We start from the raw sequence: 14,914 nt of genomic DNA, 5'->3' as shown, positions 1-14,914 counted from the left end.
CCAAATATATAGAAAGCATTGGGACATGGATCGGGGCGCAAAAAATATTCGAGATAACCGATATTTCGAGATAGGCGAGTTCGAGTTAACGAGGGTTTACTGTACGTGGAAGGCCTTGTCTGGACAAAAACCTCGTGTAGGCCATCACGAAATCCTCAGCGGACATGGGTTTAGTGAGCTGCAGGTGAATAGCCCTCGTAGCTGCACAGTTGAATGTGAGAAGATAACATTTCGCAGGCTGTTCCATCTTGAGACGACTTGCAATAAAGTGGTCCTGAGTAGTCTGTCCCCAGTACTTCGAACGGAGGCGATGGAGATATGCGGTCACGTGGCAATGGAGCTATAGCCTTAGTGCAGGGCTGAATCTTCACTCGTCGGCAAACGCGACAGTGATGAAGAATCCTTTTGAGCCTGGCAACTTCTAAGTAGCCAATGCTCTTTTGTCAGCTCTAGGAGAGTACCCTGGACGCCTGCGTGCAAAAGCGACGTGTGGGCGTGCGTTATCAAGAGGTCAGTAAATGGATGATCCAGAAGGATGATGATTGGATGCTTCAAAGTGTCTGAGAATTCCCCATGCTGCAGACAGCCTTCAATTCATTAGTGATGCAAGTGACCGTCGAGCGGCTTGTCGTCTGTATTTTCTCCAGGCGGTCAAAATTATCCATACCGGCGTACTTCAGCAAGCCTTGACTCAATCAGCAAACCGGGTTCCTGGGTTTCTGTACCAATGTAAAGGAATCAAGGATGTCCTTGATTCCATTACAGTTCTCTTAAAAAGGTCCAAGTATAGTTCGAGAAGTGGGCCATGGTTACAGATAGTCTTATCACTTTGTTTGTGCCACGATTCTAAGAATTTTCATGGGCCCCACCTGCCCACCGTGTTAGGGTCACAATGTTGTCAAAATCAAAACTGTGACCGGTTCTCCAACAATGCTCAACAAGTTCAGTCTTAGATTTAGTCGTGTTCGTTGCTCTTTCTACATCTCGCCTATGTTCCTCGAGTCCGGTGCTTCTCTTTCGACCGATCTGGCTAATGTATGAGATGCTGTAGTTACAACAGTTCAACTTATATGTGACAACACTTTGGAAATCATGCTTAACCGCCTGTTTTGGCTTTGAAATGAGATTGCGGAGTCTGGTGTGAGGTTTAAAGTAGAACAGAAGTCATTTCTAACACCCTGTTATCTTCCTGCAAAACTGGTCAGTAAAATGCACCATGAGAAGTAATTCACAGCACACAGTCAAATTATTGCAGAAGAAATTGAATTTAAAGTACGCCACAAAAAGCGACCGTGTGCAACGGCGGTGGAGAGCAGTACCAGCCTGTGATCTGCCTGGGACCTCGTGCTGACGCTACAGGGGCCACGCTCGCTGATTGGTCAAGAGGAATGTTGTCTGCTACTCAGCTGTCATCTACCTACTCGGTTGTTCGGGGTTCTGAAAAAGCATTGCTCCTGGCTCGGTCATTATTCGGCCACTTCTTCTGTCCCCAATTCTCTGGGAGAACCGGCAAAACTGGCGACAGGGTGCTGACCCCCACTGACCAGCGAACCAGAACGAGTTGCCCCTGTAACGTCATCAGTGACGTGGCACCATACCTTCTCCTCCTCATTATACCCGGAGTGGCGAGTTAAGGGTGAACACGCAAAGCCATGATTGTGTGAGTTTTTTTCTGGAAACCAACCAAATCCGAGACTTTTGTTCCATTTAAACGGAAATTCCGTTTAAATGGAGAGAAGTTTAATCCGAGAGCGAATTCGTCCCCTATCAGCCCCGCAACAGCACCAGTACCAACTCGTACAGATCTGCGGCGATAAACAGATTCTACAACACTTGCACCAATTTCGTGATAGCCATGGAGAACGAAGGAGAACTCATCGGACCCGACATTGCGTGTAGCTACGGAGGCTACCCGAGTCTCGTGTGGGCTCCGGCGCGCCAAGACGAAACGCAACTGAGGCCGGTGCCCGGCGCCGTGGGCGACAAGACTCAACCAGATACCGCCGCCTCCCACAGCCACGGACAGCGGGATGCAAGCACAGGCAGACGACCCAGCCGCTGCCATGGCGTCGTTGAACGAAGCCGAGCAGGCAAGAGAGGAAGCGGAGCGCCAGAGGGTCGTTGCGGAAGAGGTGAGAGCAGCAGCCGAGCGAACAAGAGCGGCCCAGGTACAAAAGCTGTGGGAAGAAGCAGACTTGGCCCGACGCGACCACGACTACATACTGCAACAGTTGAGAGACGGAGAACAAGCAAGTCGCGGTGGCAGCAGCAGAGGAGGAAGAGGCAGACCTCCGAGAGAATTATCAATACCCTTCGACCCTTTGAGCGAACAATAAAATCTTTATTAAATCTTAAAATCGTCCAAGCCTTTCAAATCACAAACAGCATTCCAGGCGTCAACCAAAATTCCCGCCAAAAGATGCACATCTTCGGGATCTAGTTCACGCTCTAAGATCTCATTTACGCCAAATAGACCCTGAGACGGTAAACGTATAGCGTACTGACCGGGCACGCCTACCAGCAGCATCATATTCAAAAAGATTATACAATCTTAATGCGTATGCAATTTCTCGAATGGCTTCCCGGACGTCAGCAGAGTAGGCAATGCGAGTGCGTTCCAGTTCCAAGCGTTCCACAGTATCTTCGAAAATTTCCCTCGGAACCAGACTTGACCATCTCCTCGAAGCTCGTTGAAGAAACTGTCGACGGCGTAAGTGATGGCTAAATGCCAAGGGTCAATAAGAATATCTCCTCCATCAACAGCAACTGGCAAGTCGGGTTCCTACAAGAACATTGACGCCAAGGTGTAGACGACCACCCCTTACATATAAAAAAAGAATATATAATCTTTTTCAAAGCTATGGTAGTCAACACCAGCAAGTCAGCATAGCAACAAACTTACCCGGACACCAGCTTCCGCTCCTTCTCGAGGCACGTCAGCTCCTGTCGTCATCCTGAAGCATACTGAAGGAACTGACAGGATGGGTGTCTACATATACACTCCAAAGGGGAAGTCTTGCTCTCAAAAACAGGATGTCAAAGTCTAGAATAGCAGCATGCAGACTTCCTGTGCACTTCCTTTCAGAGTCTGACAAACATCCTATCACAGGAAGTCTCCGTCGAGCAAAACAGGATGTGCAGTTCCTTTCAGAGACTCGCAAACATGCTTTCACAGGAGATGCGCACATCCTCTTAAGAATTTGCTTTTACAATAACACGATGTCTGGGCACTATATAAAGAGAAGCCCGCCACACCTTTTAAAACAGTAGCAACAGCAGCAGCCCTTTTAAGCATCGTGTCGACTCCCATGTGGCTCACGGACCCCGGCCTGAGGTTCATCAGGAGGGACGACAAGAGACTGCTGAGAGCGATCCAAGTATTCAACGACGAACTCTCTCACTGGTCGGTACTGGACTTTGTGCAAATGTACGAAGGCACGATAAAGCCCTTCTTCGAGTCTCCCGCCGGAGACGTGAGCAGTTACTACATGACGCGCCAGGAGTCGCTAGAAGCCGTCATGAAACTCCTAAACTTTCAATTCGAAGAGAACCTCCAAGAAATCGCCCAATTCGTGAAAAACTTATACAACCTGCTGGAAAAGAAGATACCTAAAAAGAACTGCATGAAAGTCGTCTCTCCACCGAGCGCTGGTAAAAACCTCTTCTTTGACGCGGTGGTCTCCTTCATGCTGAACCGGGGCACCATACGCAACTTCAACAGGTACGTCAACTTCCCCCTGCAGGACTGCGCAGCACGCAGGGTGCTCGTCTGGAACGAACCAAACTGCGAGAGCGCGGCACTGGACACGATCAAGAAGATATGCGGAGGCGATCCGGACATGGTGGCCGTAAAGTATTCCCACACGACGCCTTCAACCACAGGATGTTCCGCTACAGGTGGAAGACGTGCCCTTTGCTGAAAGAGTACGACAAGAGAGTATACCCACTGGTCCTCATCAATCTCTTTGACGCTTTCCTCGATGACGAAGAATACCTTCTACAACGTCGTTCCTCTGAATAAAATCTTTGCCAGCTGAGTACTTGCCCATTTTTCGTTTCGAAAAATCTCCACCATCATCAAGACTCCACAGCAACATGGGTTGGGTTGGGACGGGACGGGAATTCCGTTTAAGCGATTTCCGTTTAGCGAGATTCCATTGTACATGCAAGATGACATAGTCTGCATACATGTAATTTGGAATGCTCTGAGGAAGCACCACAGATCCTGCATACAATAGCATCATTCGAAACTCAGTGGCCTTCCACCTATCCAGGTATTCCATACCTCAGGGTTTCCTGTTTATGTGCTGGTTCAGGGCAATGTTCTTCTGACAAAAGCTCTCCATGTTTTTCGCTGCTTATTCTGAATGTTGATACAGCGTTACACCACAAAAGTACCAACTTTTGCATGGCACCCAAGCATACAAGGTGCATATATTGATCTCGCACCTTCTGCACAAGTTGAATAGGAAGCTATATTGTTAGGCTGAAGATGAGAGGAAAGACGGATGTGTAGAGACTTTAATGTCTGGGCACGGAATTCGAGCGGGATTTTATAGGATCCTTTTCTTTTGCATCTTGTGCCACAGTAAGCAGAACAAGATTTCCAGGTGAAAGCCCTTGCAGGTGGAGCGAACACGAAAGCTTTAAATAGAGACATGCACAGTTGATGAGAACTTCATCATGAAGCAATTGCTTTACTTCAGAACAAAGGCCACACATATTCATTTACGTTCGCTGGTTTGCTGTTTCCACAATTAACACCAGTAGCGAATGGCTGACTTCTTTTGAAACTTATGACATGGTACAAAAGTAGCCAAAACTGCTCCACTGTGCTTTTTGTTTAGGGCCAAACCACCTATAGCAACGTTCAGCACGCGCACTTCCTCAGGCATTTCTGTGTTCCGTAACACAAACTGTAGACCTGAGGCAAGTACAAATGGTGATATCAGCCTGCTGCAGGTCTCATAGACACCATAGTATAGGATATTTCATACAACACTGGGCACACAACCAATCAGAATGCAGCGATTGCTGCCTCAATCCTCCAATCAGAAGCCTTGACTTCCAGCTCGCTGCTTGGCTTGGCCGGTCCTGGCTACAACTGACTTTTAGGTCACTTATCTACACAAAAGGTATGCACATAGGTGTCTGCCCATTTGAACAAACGCCGTTTGATCGGACGCCACTTGGTTGAAAGCCGTTTCATCGACACCGTTTGTTCGAAAGACATTCGTTGGAAGGGAGTTTAAAGCTCAGTGGAGTGCGTCACACATGCCTGTTTTTCTATAACTTTTGACTCTGAGCATACGGAGCAGGCAATCAATGTCCTCGGAATTTTTATTTATTTTTGGGCATTTTTCAGCCGAAGAAGGGAGAACGACTGGTTATTTTCACACCTTTGTCATTTACGAACAACACAGCTGAGCAGAATAGTGGGGAAGAACATCTGCAACATCAATATTCACACGAAGCACCCACTTGTCACTTTTTGCTTATACTTGAGAGCGGCAAACCTTGAAACACAGTTGTTATACACAAAAGGTGTGCAGTTATTACTCTGCTCTGCATAACTTATTTATCTCTAAACAAAATTTGTTTACGAGGCCATGTCTAGTTGGAAGTCCCAAAAGCTGATTGGCACGGCATATTAGAAATGATCGGTATTTGTCTAATTGGACACAATTGGAATTTCCAACTGGGCCCAGTCAAAAACTCCAATTGTGTACAGTTGGACAATTTCCAATTATTTCCAATCTGCCATACCAACCAGCATTTCGGACTTCCAGTTGGACACAATGCAATTGCATCCTATTGGAATTCTAATTGAGCCCTAATCGGAATTCTAATTGGATATCAAATTGAAGCTCCAACTGGTCTCCCATTGGTACTCGAATTGGATACCAACTAAAGTTCCAATTGGGGTTCTAATTGAGTCCCTAATTGGAACAGTCCTTGTTCTGGCTTCATGGCGCATTAGCTTAAAAACCGCTATGAAAAATGTCCATGAAAAATGTGGTGCAAAACTGATGATGTACTTAAATATCAATTTATTAGTCAAGTGAATAAGCTCGTCTTCAGTGGTCATCTGTTCCTTTCCTGTGGAAATGGAACATGCCAAAGTCAACCACTGAAGTATTTTGCTCAGAAACGTGTAATTTCGTATACATGCCTCTTGTCTGCTTTATCCAGCTCAGCAGTCTTGCTGCTGACAAGGCGGTTTAATCCTTCTAGTGCTGACAGAAGCAGATGCTGTGGCATTCTACTCTTTGTTAGCCTTTCCTTGTAGCAGTTTGAAAGAGAGAGCATTTTGTTTTTCAACGTGCCCCTTAAAAAATTTGTGAACCTAAAAATATTAAAAGGAATATAAGCAGTGTCATACCTCTCACCACCTGCAACTTCTCTGGTGTGAGGGGCTCCTTGCGGGGCTTTGTAGGGTCTCTTGGAAAGTGCTTTCTTGAAAAAGCACAAAAAAAGACAATGACATCTTGGAGCAAGCTAGGAGCAGCTTAAGTTTACCAGTAAGGTGGACAGTAGGGAAGCTGGTAATAGTTCATATTGTAACTGCAGCACAAAGACGAGACGAGTTAGATCAGAACACACACACAAACACCTGCACACTCTCAACGAGCGGAAAGTTGATTGAATAACTGTTCTGTATACATAGTAAACATTATTATCAAAACCACCCACTTAATCAGGTTAACAAATGTACAGAGCTATTGAGAATGCCACGTTGTTGTTGACAATCTTGACTCAGATACTCATCTTTTCCTACTTCCTCAGTTTGCATCACAGGGATCGTGCCTGCATGCCTTGATTTGGAAAGCACGGCAGAGTTGGGTTGAAATGTGAATAATTAAGACTGTATGTGAAACAATGGATAACAAGGGGAAAGCAATGCATCAGTGCATTGTCCTTGGCTTTGACTAAGCAAGAAAAAGTATCTGAGCCTGGACTGTCAACAACATGATGTCACCAATAACTCTGTACACTTGATAACCAGATTGTGATGATCATGATGACACTGTTTCTCGTGTATGAAAAGGTTCCGTCAATAAACCTGTCTCTTCTGATTCAGCTCGTTCCCCTTTTGTGGTTCAGCTACAATGTGAGCACCTTGAGTTGGAGATACATAGAATGCAGGTAAAATCACAGAGTATAAACAGCACGCTTCAATAAGGTCAAATCTAGTCTTAGACCTTCAATTGACCTGCCTTTCAGCTTTGCAGGGCAACACACAGCTAGCAAAAGATCCCTTACAAACTGAGTGTCTTATGGTTGAGCTTGTATGTTCCTCCATGTGTCAGATCTTATGAGCACCCGAGCTCCAATGTTCACCTGTTCATCAAAATTTGTAATAGATAAACGTGGTATCAAAAAAACTGTGGTACCACAGGAACATTCAGTTTGTCTGATTCCACATCTAGCTGCAAAAACAAATGCTTACCTCATTTTCCTTGTCTCCATTTGTGTATTCATGGCTATTCGTGGGGTATTCATGGCTTTGTCTGTGGCACCCAGCAGCTCTGTGGCTGACGTCATGCTGTGATCTCCTTGACCTGGCACCTCTAACTTCATGGTTTGTCTTTGTGTGGTAGCTGTGTATCTAAAATGGAACAGTGTCACCACATGTGTCTCAACACTATATGTGTGTTGCATAATTACCTGAAGAATACAAATTAAGCAGCAAAGCTGCCTGCAGGTCCCTGTTAAGCCTCTAATAGGTAGAGAGCTCCTCTTCTTTGTCGATTAACTTCTTTGTCAACTTCACTACCTCTGCCTTCAGGTGTGATTTCTCACTTGCTACATCCCTAGCAGGTCCAACAGCCCTGTCTTGGACTTGCAAGTGCTGCTTCTGCTGTAGGTTTAGCTTCCTCTGCTTCTCTTGAAGCATTCCCAAGAGGCTTGCAGAAGTAGAGGGAGCTGCTTGTTTTCTTTTTGTTGCCTAAGTTGGAGAGACCAAGACCTCAAAGCACACAATAACATGCATAACACAACAGCACAGCACACAACGATGCATGTTTCAGGAGTCTCTATCCATTAGACTTTTACTACGTTCTTTCCTAAACGTGATGACTGTGTCAAAGTTGAATGTTTACTCAAAAAGTTTTGAAAATTAAGCGTTTGGAGGGAGCCAGTTAAAATGTATAGAAATGGTAGAGGGTAGTTTAAATAAAATGTATCAAAGCTACTTTTTTCACAAGCGATAGAAATTATATTTTTTTTTGCATTCGACATGTAACAGACATCCTATTGGCACACACATTTTGTTAGCACACTTCCAGGAGAAGTCTTTGACAGTAGGTAACAACAAATAGTGAAAGTGGAGACAATCACTCATCAGTAACTGCATAATTAAATTTTGATCAGGTGTTGAAATTAAGAACATAGTTGCAGAGCATGTAATTTCCACAATACGCACAAGTTAGGTGACCGATACGTTGACAGCAATTTCATGTGAAAACTGAGAGAAGTCGTGTTGGTTTAGAATTTAGTTGATCACTAACGTACTAATGAAGTGCTGCACGTACGCGAAGGCGTCCGACACCAAAAGTGATTTCAATGCGAGCAACATGCACGGGTCGCGCGATGCGTACTTAACCCGCATGCTCGATTTCGAACTTGACGCGGTATCCACCTGCGAATGTGTTTGTTGCGGAAATATCTTCGGTGTCAGACGCCTTCGCGTAAATTTAAAAGGACCTCTCGCTAAACGTGGTCAATGCAAGCACACTGTGTATAAACGCAGCTGCTCTTGCTAAGGACGATAACACTATCGTGCAGGTCTCACCGTCATATTAAGGAATCTCAGTCGTCTTCTACCCTTTCTTGTAGGGTTATAACAAACTAGGGTTATAACAAACTAGGAGCTGGGTTAAAATGTAGAGCTTGTCCTCTAATCGTCGTTCTTTTCTGAATCCATTTTGCATTCCTCCAAATATTTTTTGATCTTCCACCTGTTTCTCTGACCTCTCAGTTATTATTTTTGACAATACTCTATATGCTGTCAAAGTCACCGTTATGGGTCTGTAGGTACTGAAGTCATGTTGAGTGCCACTCCCTTTATATATCATGGTGATCCGAGCTTCCATCCATTGTTCTAGGAGTTCTTTAGTGGTGCATGACATGGTTAAGCATTTTTCTGAACCATTCTCTTGCTTTTGGGCCCAGTTCTCTCAAGACTCTTGGAGGTACTCCATCTGCTCCAGCCCTGCTTGAGGGATCCAGTCTATGGAGTGCTCTGTCCATTTTTGCTGCGAAATCCTGTTGTCCGATACGCTGTGTTTGTTGATCGAGGCTATTTTATCTGTTTCTTCAGATGAAACTTACGCTTCTGTCATCTGTTGGGTCAGCCACTGTTGTAGTGTCTCGATCTCTTTTGCCAGGCATGAAGTTTGTTGAGGGGGTCCTGTCTGTTGTCTTCTCGTAAGCAAATTCACATACCTCCAGAATTTTGTGGGGGATTTCCTTCTAGCCAATCCCAATGATTGAATAAACTTCATGTCGACCTGTCTGATCTTTTGTTGTACCATATCTGAAGTCTCTTGTTCGTATAGTCTATACTCTTCCCATAATGCCTTCACTACTATTTCTGGTTCTCGTTCTGCTGCTGCTTTCCGATGTTTGGTTAATGCTTTCCTTCCTTTCTGTATGCTGTCCTTGACTTCGCTGTCCCACCAACTTTTTGGTCTTTTGTTACTAGGTAGTTGTGTGCCCATCTTTTTCTGTAGCTGGGTTGTCAGGTGAGTTGTCCACTCATCATATGTTGTAGGAGGAAGAAGGACAATAAAGACGGCGATGTGGTTGGACTAGGTTTGCGCTAAACATGCTAAACGAATTACAAGGGACCCCACTTTGAATATTCACACACCTCTAACTAAAATGGTATCCTCAGTTCTTTTATTAGGGTCATAAGAGAAAAAGGATGAGAGGGTTTTCTGTTTTTTTTTTCTTTCTGTCGAGTAGTGAACAATGGAGGAGTGCTTGCAGAATATTGACACGTGTTGCCACTTTCAGAGTGGACTATGGGACTCTGCAGAGATGCAGAATGATGAGCCGCCATATGGTGATATGCCTTACATGCCAGTGGGTGCAAACTTAACCAGCATTGTCTGTCACCATGTGGTAACAAAACAAAAGGCACCGGGGACAGCTCGTATGAGACCAAACAACTGGCGTGTTTTTGTCTTCCATGTTTGTAGCCTGCATCAGCTAAGTCTCGTTGCTTAGCATGTGGATTGGTAAGTTGACCATTGGTGGTTTAATGTGTCACAAGTGATTGTGTTACTGTGAATCAATCACTTTCATGAGTGATTTTGTGAGTAATCTGTTAGTTTTCCGGGCAAGTAATTTTTCAATTTTTCGATTACAAGTAATCTATTACCCAGTTACCTTTTTCAAGTAACGTGTACAAGTCTGGTCTTATGACATTAATTGGCTCTGTTGGTCTTTTTACCAGTCAAAGAATGCTCAATGGTTGATGTTTGGTCAACCTCTGGTGCCACGACATGCTGGCAGTGTCATTGTGACAGATTTCACTGGATCATGTCTGACAATGTATCAGCAAGTACTCGCTTCCGGCTGAATGACTAACAAAGTTGCTAATTGAAGCAATCGGCGAATTAGTAACCACAGCGATGCCGCAATCATTTGAAGCGTGAACTGAAGTAATACTTTCAGTTCACGCTTCAAAATAGTCGCCACTGTGTTTACACTCATTAGTGAGTTTCAGTGCATCGTATGCTGTTGCCTTGCAACGTAAGGAAAAGCGTGGTCGTTCTGCCCACTGCGCTATGCTCTCTATGTTTTGTGCATGAGGACCACCTAGGCTTTCCCTTACGTACGCAAAGGCAATAGCGTATGATGTACTAAAACTCTCTATTGCTGCCACACAACAAAACAGCAGTAACAATCATCACCGTAAGGAACACAATAGAAAACAGAGACACGGACAGAACAACGTTCAACTGGGGCAACTGAAGTTTATTTTCGCAATCGACCTACTCCGGAAGGTCGCGCGAAACAAAATCGAGCTCGAGCGGGGACAGGTTGACCGATTTTTGGCTAACGTTATTCGGGGACTTCTCAATGAGGGTTGCCTCCACAATCTCTCGGCCTAACCTTGAACGGTGCCCTGAGTGGTGTCTGTGTCTCGAACACTTTCGATTGTAGGTGTTTTGTTACACAGGAAAACTCTGTTCTGTACAGTGTCTGTTCGTTAAGTACTACAGTTTTAACCGTCATTTGTATTGGAGTCCAAATGCATACAATAAATTGAACCATTCCTTGATGAAGTAGCCTGTAATATTGGATGCCAGAATACGTTGACAATTTGGATAGTTTGGTGAAACTAAAGTAAATCATAATCTTTGGATGGGAAAAAAAAGCATGGCAAAGGTCGGCATCTGCGGGAACTTAATGTAGCTGACACTTTGACTTAGAAGCATTCGTGCGTTATTCATGTACACTATGTTTGACATACAGCTAACATACGTGGCAAAAGGGTTGCCAGAGTACCACTGGCTAATGTTGCCTTGGCCCTGGAGCCAAACGTTCTTCTGTGCTACCCTTAGAGCCACATAAGAGGCAAGTCCTCGTAAGAACGTATATTTTAGTTTATTCGTTTGTGTAGCAAATGGTCAATGTTCTATTTCTGGCATTGCATAATGTGAGATAGAATTGTTATTGTCGCCATCGTTATCATTCCAGAGTTGGTCACACACACCTCTTTTAAACTACACATTCCTTTCACCCTCTGTCTCTCACGCTCCCTGAAAATCCACTGGAGGCTAGCATTTGATGGCCTATTTTGTCTAACACTGAAAGCACTACACAATGACCAGTTTTACTGCACAGTAAAACTATACGTATACAGTAGCTTCGATGCATGTGTGCAACATACACCAAAAAACCCACATGCCCACGTGCTGCAACATCAACAATTGAGTGAGCATGTCACCCTCCCAACCTAGAAACTGCCTGCAATGCTGCTATTCTCGAGTAGAGGCTGCCGACTGTTCTTGGGTTTGCTGACCAAGAGCGAGGGAGGCTCCACCTCCTAATAGCCAAGCCTAATAAGCCAATAGGAGAATGCGGAAGGCGGAGCACTGCAGCCTGTGCTCTTGCTTAACAGATGGCGTGCCGCTAGCGCTCGGCTCGGGATATGTGACCCAGCACTTGTCCGCTTCTTCCGGTAGCGCTACGACCTTGAGGCTGACCCGCAGCCTCTGCTCTCACGTGTGGTGCAACATTGATTGGTAGGTAGGGTTGCCACCTTTCGTAGAGAAAAATACCGGCGGCGGGAGAAGAGGTGGAATAGAGGGGAAGGGAAAGTGGGTGAGGGGTGGAGGAGCACAGAGAGAGAGAGAGAAAGAGCGTGCTCGCTCAAGATAATACAAGGAAACATAAGTTGGATCGTTGGCTGGATCATTGATGTTGGAAATTGCTCTAAACAGGTATGAACGGTACAGTGGATCGCATTGGAGCAACCGGATTGGACTGTCATTTACTTTGAAAAATGCATCGGTGCACACAAACACCTCTTTGCAGGAGGAGATCTCATGATGGTTGTATATGGCCTAAGTTCTACCTGGCACGACACAACCGCCAATAGCTTTCCACAACCACTGATCTTCTCCCCTCCGAACATAAGACTTCGTGAATAACAAATACAATAATGATAATGAATAATTAAGAAAACGACTTCTGACTGTGGAGTCGGGTCTATACCCCAGATTTATTCATGCTGTAATGGAATGCTAAGGCGAAAACCTCGCAAAAGCCACTATGAAAGGTCTTCAGCCACAGATACCGGCAAAAGGCTGCCGGTGTCACCTTCCTACTGGCACCCGGCCTGGTGGCAACACTGTTGGTAGGTAAGGCATGTGTGACTGCAGTAACGTGTGTTCTCCATAATGGCGAATAGCAGCAAGAAGACAAGGACAAAGGTAGAAGTAGTAAACAGGACAACTGCAGAACTTCTATCTTTCTTCCTTCTACTTTTTACTTCTATCGTTGTCCTTGTCTTCTTACTGCTATTCGCCATCATGAACCTATACCAACTACCCTGGATAGTTCCTATTGTGGTCTCCATAGCCTTGACCTTGAGACCGACCGGTAACCTAAATTCCGATGATGCGGTGACAGCGAACCACTACTGCATACTTTAGATGATTATGCTTTATATGTGTTATTCCCAAATTTTTGTGAATTCACTCCACTCTTATGTGTGAACATTGCATCAGCTCATGAAAAAAGGAAAGAAATGTTGCTGCTTGTTCTAGTCCTTGCACTGAAATAAATTATTTAAAATAATTGTACTGTTTGTATTTTTGTTTTTGTAAGTAGTTACGAAAGTGTGTAAAAAGGAAAGGGATCCAGACATTTAGGTGCAAAATGTTGCTGAGGGGTCCCGGAAAAATGGTCCTAGAAATGGCTGTCACAACATCGACATATCATAATAAAACATAGGGAACAGGGCGGTTAGCATTGGAAGTAGTGTTGTCAAGAAATTTGGTTTACGTACAGAAGAACATGCTTTATTTATTTTTTGTGCACTATTATAGATTTAAGACCTGATTTGCATGTGTTTGTGGTCTGTCGTGGCTTTTAAACTTTTGAGGCATTTTCTTTTTTAATATTTTATGCACCATGTTCTGGTCGGTACTGTACACATATTCATTTTTTTTGTTTGTTTCTTTGTTCAAGAGTAGATCGTTTTCTTTCCACCCTTATGCGTGAACACTGCCTCAGCACACTGCTAGAAGTACGCAAAAAAATTTCATTTGGCAAGATGCTCCGCAACCCGGGACCATTTTTTCCTACGCCGAGAAAAAAAATCATACAGCAGCGGCGGGCTCCGGAAAAAATGGTCTCGCGTCTGTAGTTTCTCTAGCTTGCGACATAAGCAGCAGAAAGAGAGGCTCTCATTGGTCACTCAGCCCTTAAAACAACAACTGAAATAGCTAAATGGTACTTGATCATGTATTTTTGCTTGAATTTATTACTTAAGTACTGTAAGGACTAAGCCCTTCAACTGAGACAATAGTCAGTGCTGCAGGCTAGTCTGCACAGGGTTTCAGAAAAAATGATCCCGAGTTACATAGAAGAAATAATGGTCTGGCGCGGTTCCGTGATAGCCCAAAATTGCAGGAGCAGCGTTGTAGATAGATGATAAAACGGATCACACAGACAACATGACAAGATTAAGAAGAAATCCTCCAAGGTCCTGCTACCTTTTGCATATTTCCGGCAGATAGGTAGGAAAAATGTGGCGAACAAAATGTCTCACGTTAACGTGGGCGTAGGAAAAAATGGTCCCGGTTTGCGGAGCATTTTGCCAAATGAAATTTTTCTGCGTACTTTTAGCAGTACGCTGAGTCAGTGTTCACACATACGAGTGGAGCTAAACGTCTAACTTTACTTCCAAAACTCATACACACACAGTTTCAGCACTTAATGGAAATAAATACAGTCGAACCTTGTTACAACACGTACTATGTACGAATTTTCGCTTATTAGGAAGTTATATCTCCGTTTGGTTGGCGTAGCTTTTTTTGTATGGTAATTTTTTTTTACAACAAACCTAGCTTCCCAAGGCTCCCCGGAATCTTTGGTTAGAACGAAGTGACTTCGCATCCCGACCCGAAGAATTCAGTGTGCAATAAGCAGTGAACAAAGCCACTTCTTCCAAAGCTCTTCATGGGATTTGGGCCCCCAGCCAAGTACGGCTGTTTTTTCCTACTTGGGACTTGTCAGCCTGTCACAGGGAGTGACAGCCTTTTGCTAGTTATACCAGGACTGGACAGCTGTTTCGGGCTGCTTGGGCCATCATCGGCAGTGGGCAACGTTTGAGCAGGTGGCGTCAGAAGGCAAAGTGATGTGCTCCCGTCAGGTTGAAAGACTCACTACT

At 44.6% G+C, this 14,914-nt stretch overlaps 1 long non-coding RNA gene and 1 pseudogene across 1 annotated transcript in view; both read left to right on the top strand.

The window, feature by feature from the left end:
• The window catches only part of LOC135371481 (uncharacterized), a 101,376-nt gene that overhangs the window by 43,636 nt on the left and 42,826 nt on the right, over nucleotides 1-14,914 (top strand). The gene's annotated exons all lie outside the window — the stretch shown is intronic.
• LOC135371432 (uncharacterized) lies at nucleotides 1,856-4,040 on the top strand (annotated as a pseudogene).

The sequence above is a fragment of the Ornithodoros turicata genome, unplaced genomic scaffold (assembly GCF_037126465.1).
Source record: "Ornithodoros turicata isolate Travis unplaced genomic scaffold, ASM3712646v1 Chromosome11, whole genome shotgun sequence".
Lineage (NCBI taxonomy): Eukaryota > Metazoa > Arthropoda > Arachnida > Ixodida > Argasidae > Ornithodoros > Ornithodoros turicata.
Note: the sequence above shows the minus strand (reverse complement) of the source record. Positions and strands in the feature narration are given on the sequence as shown.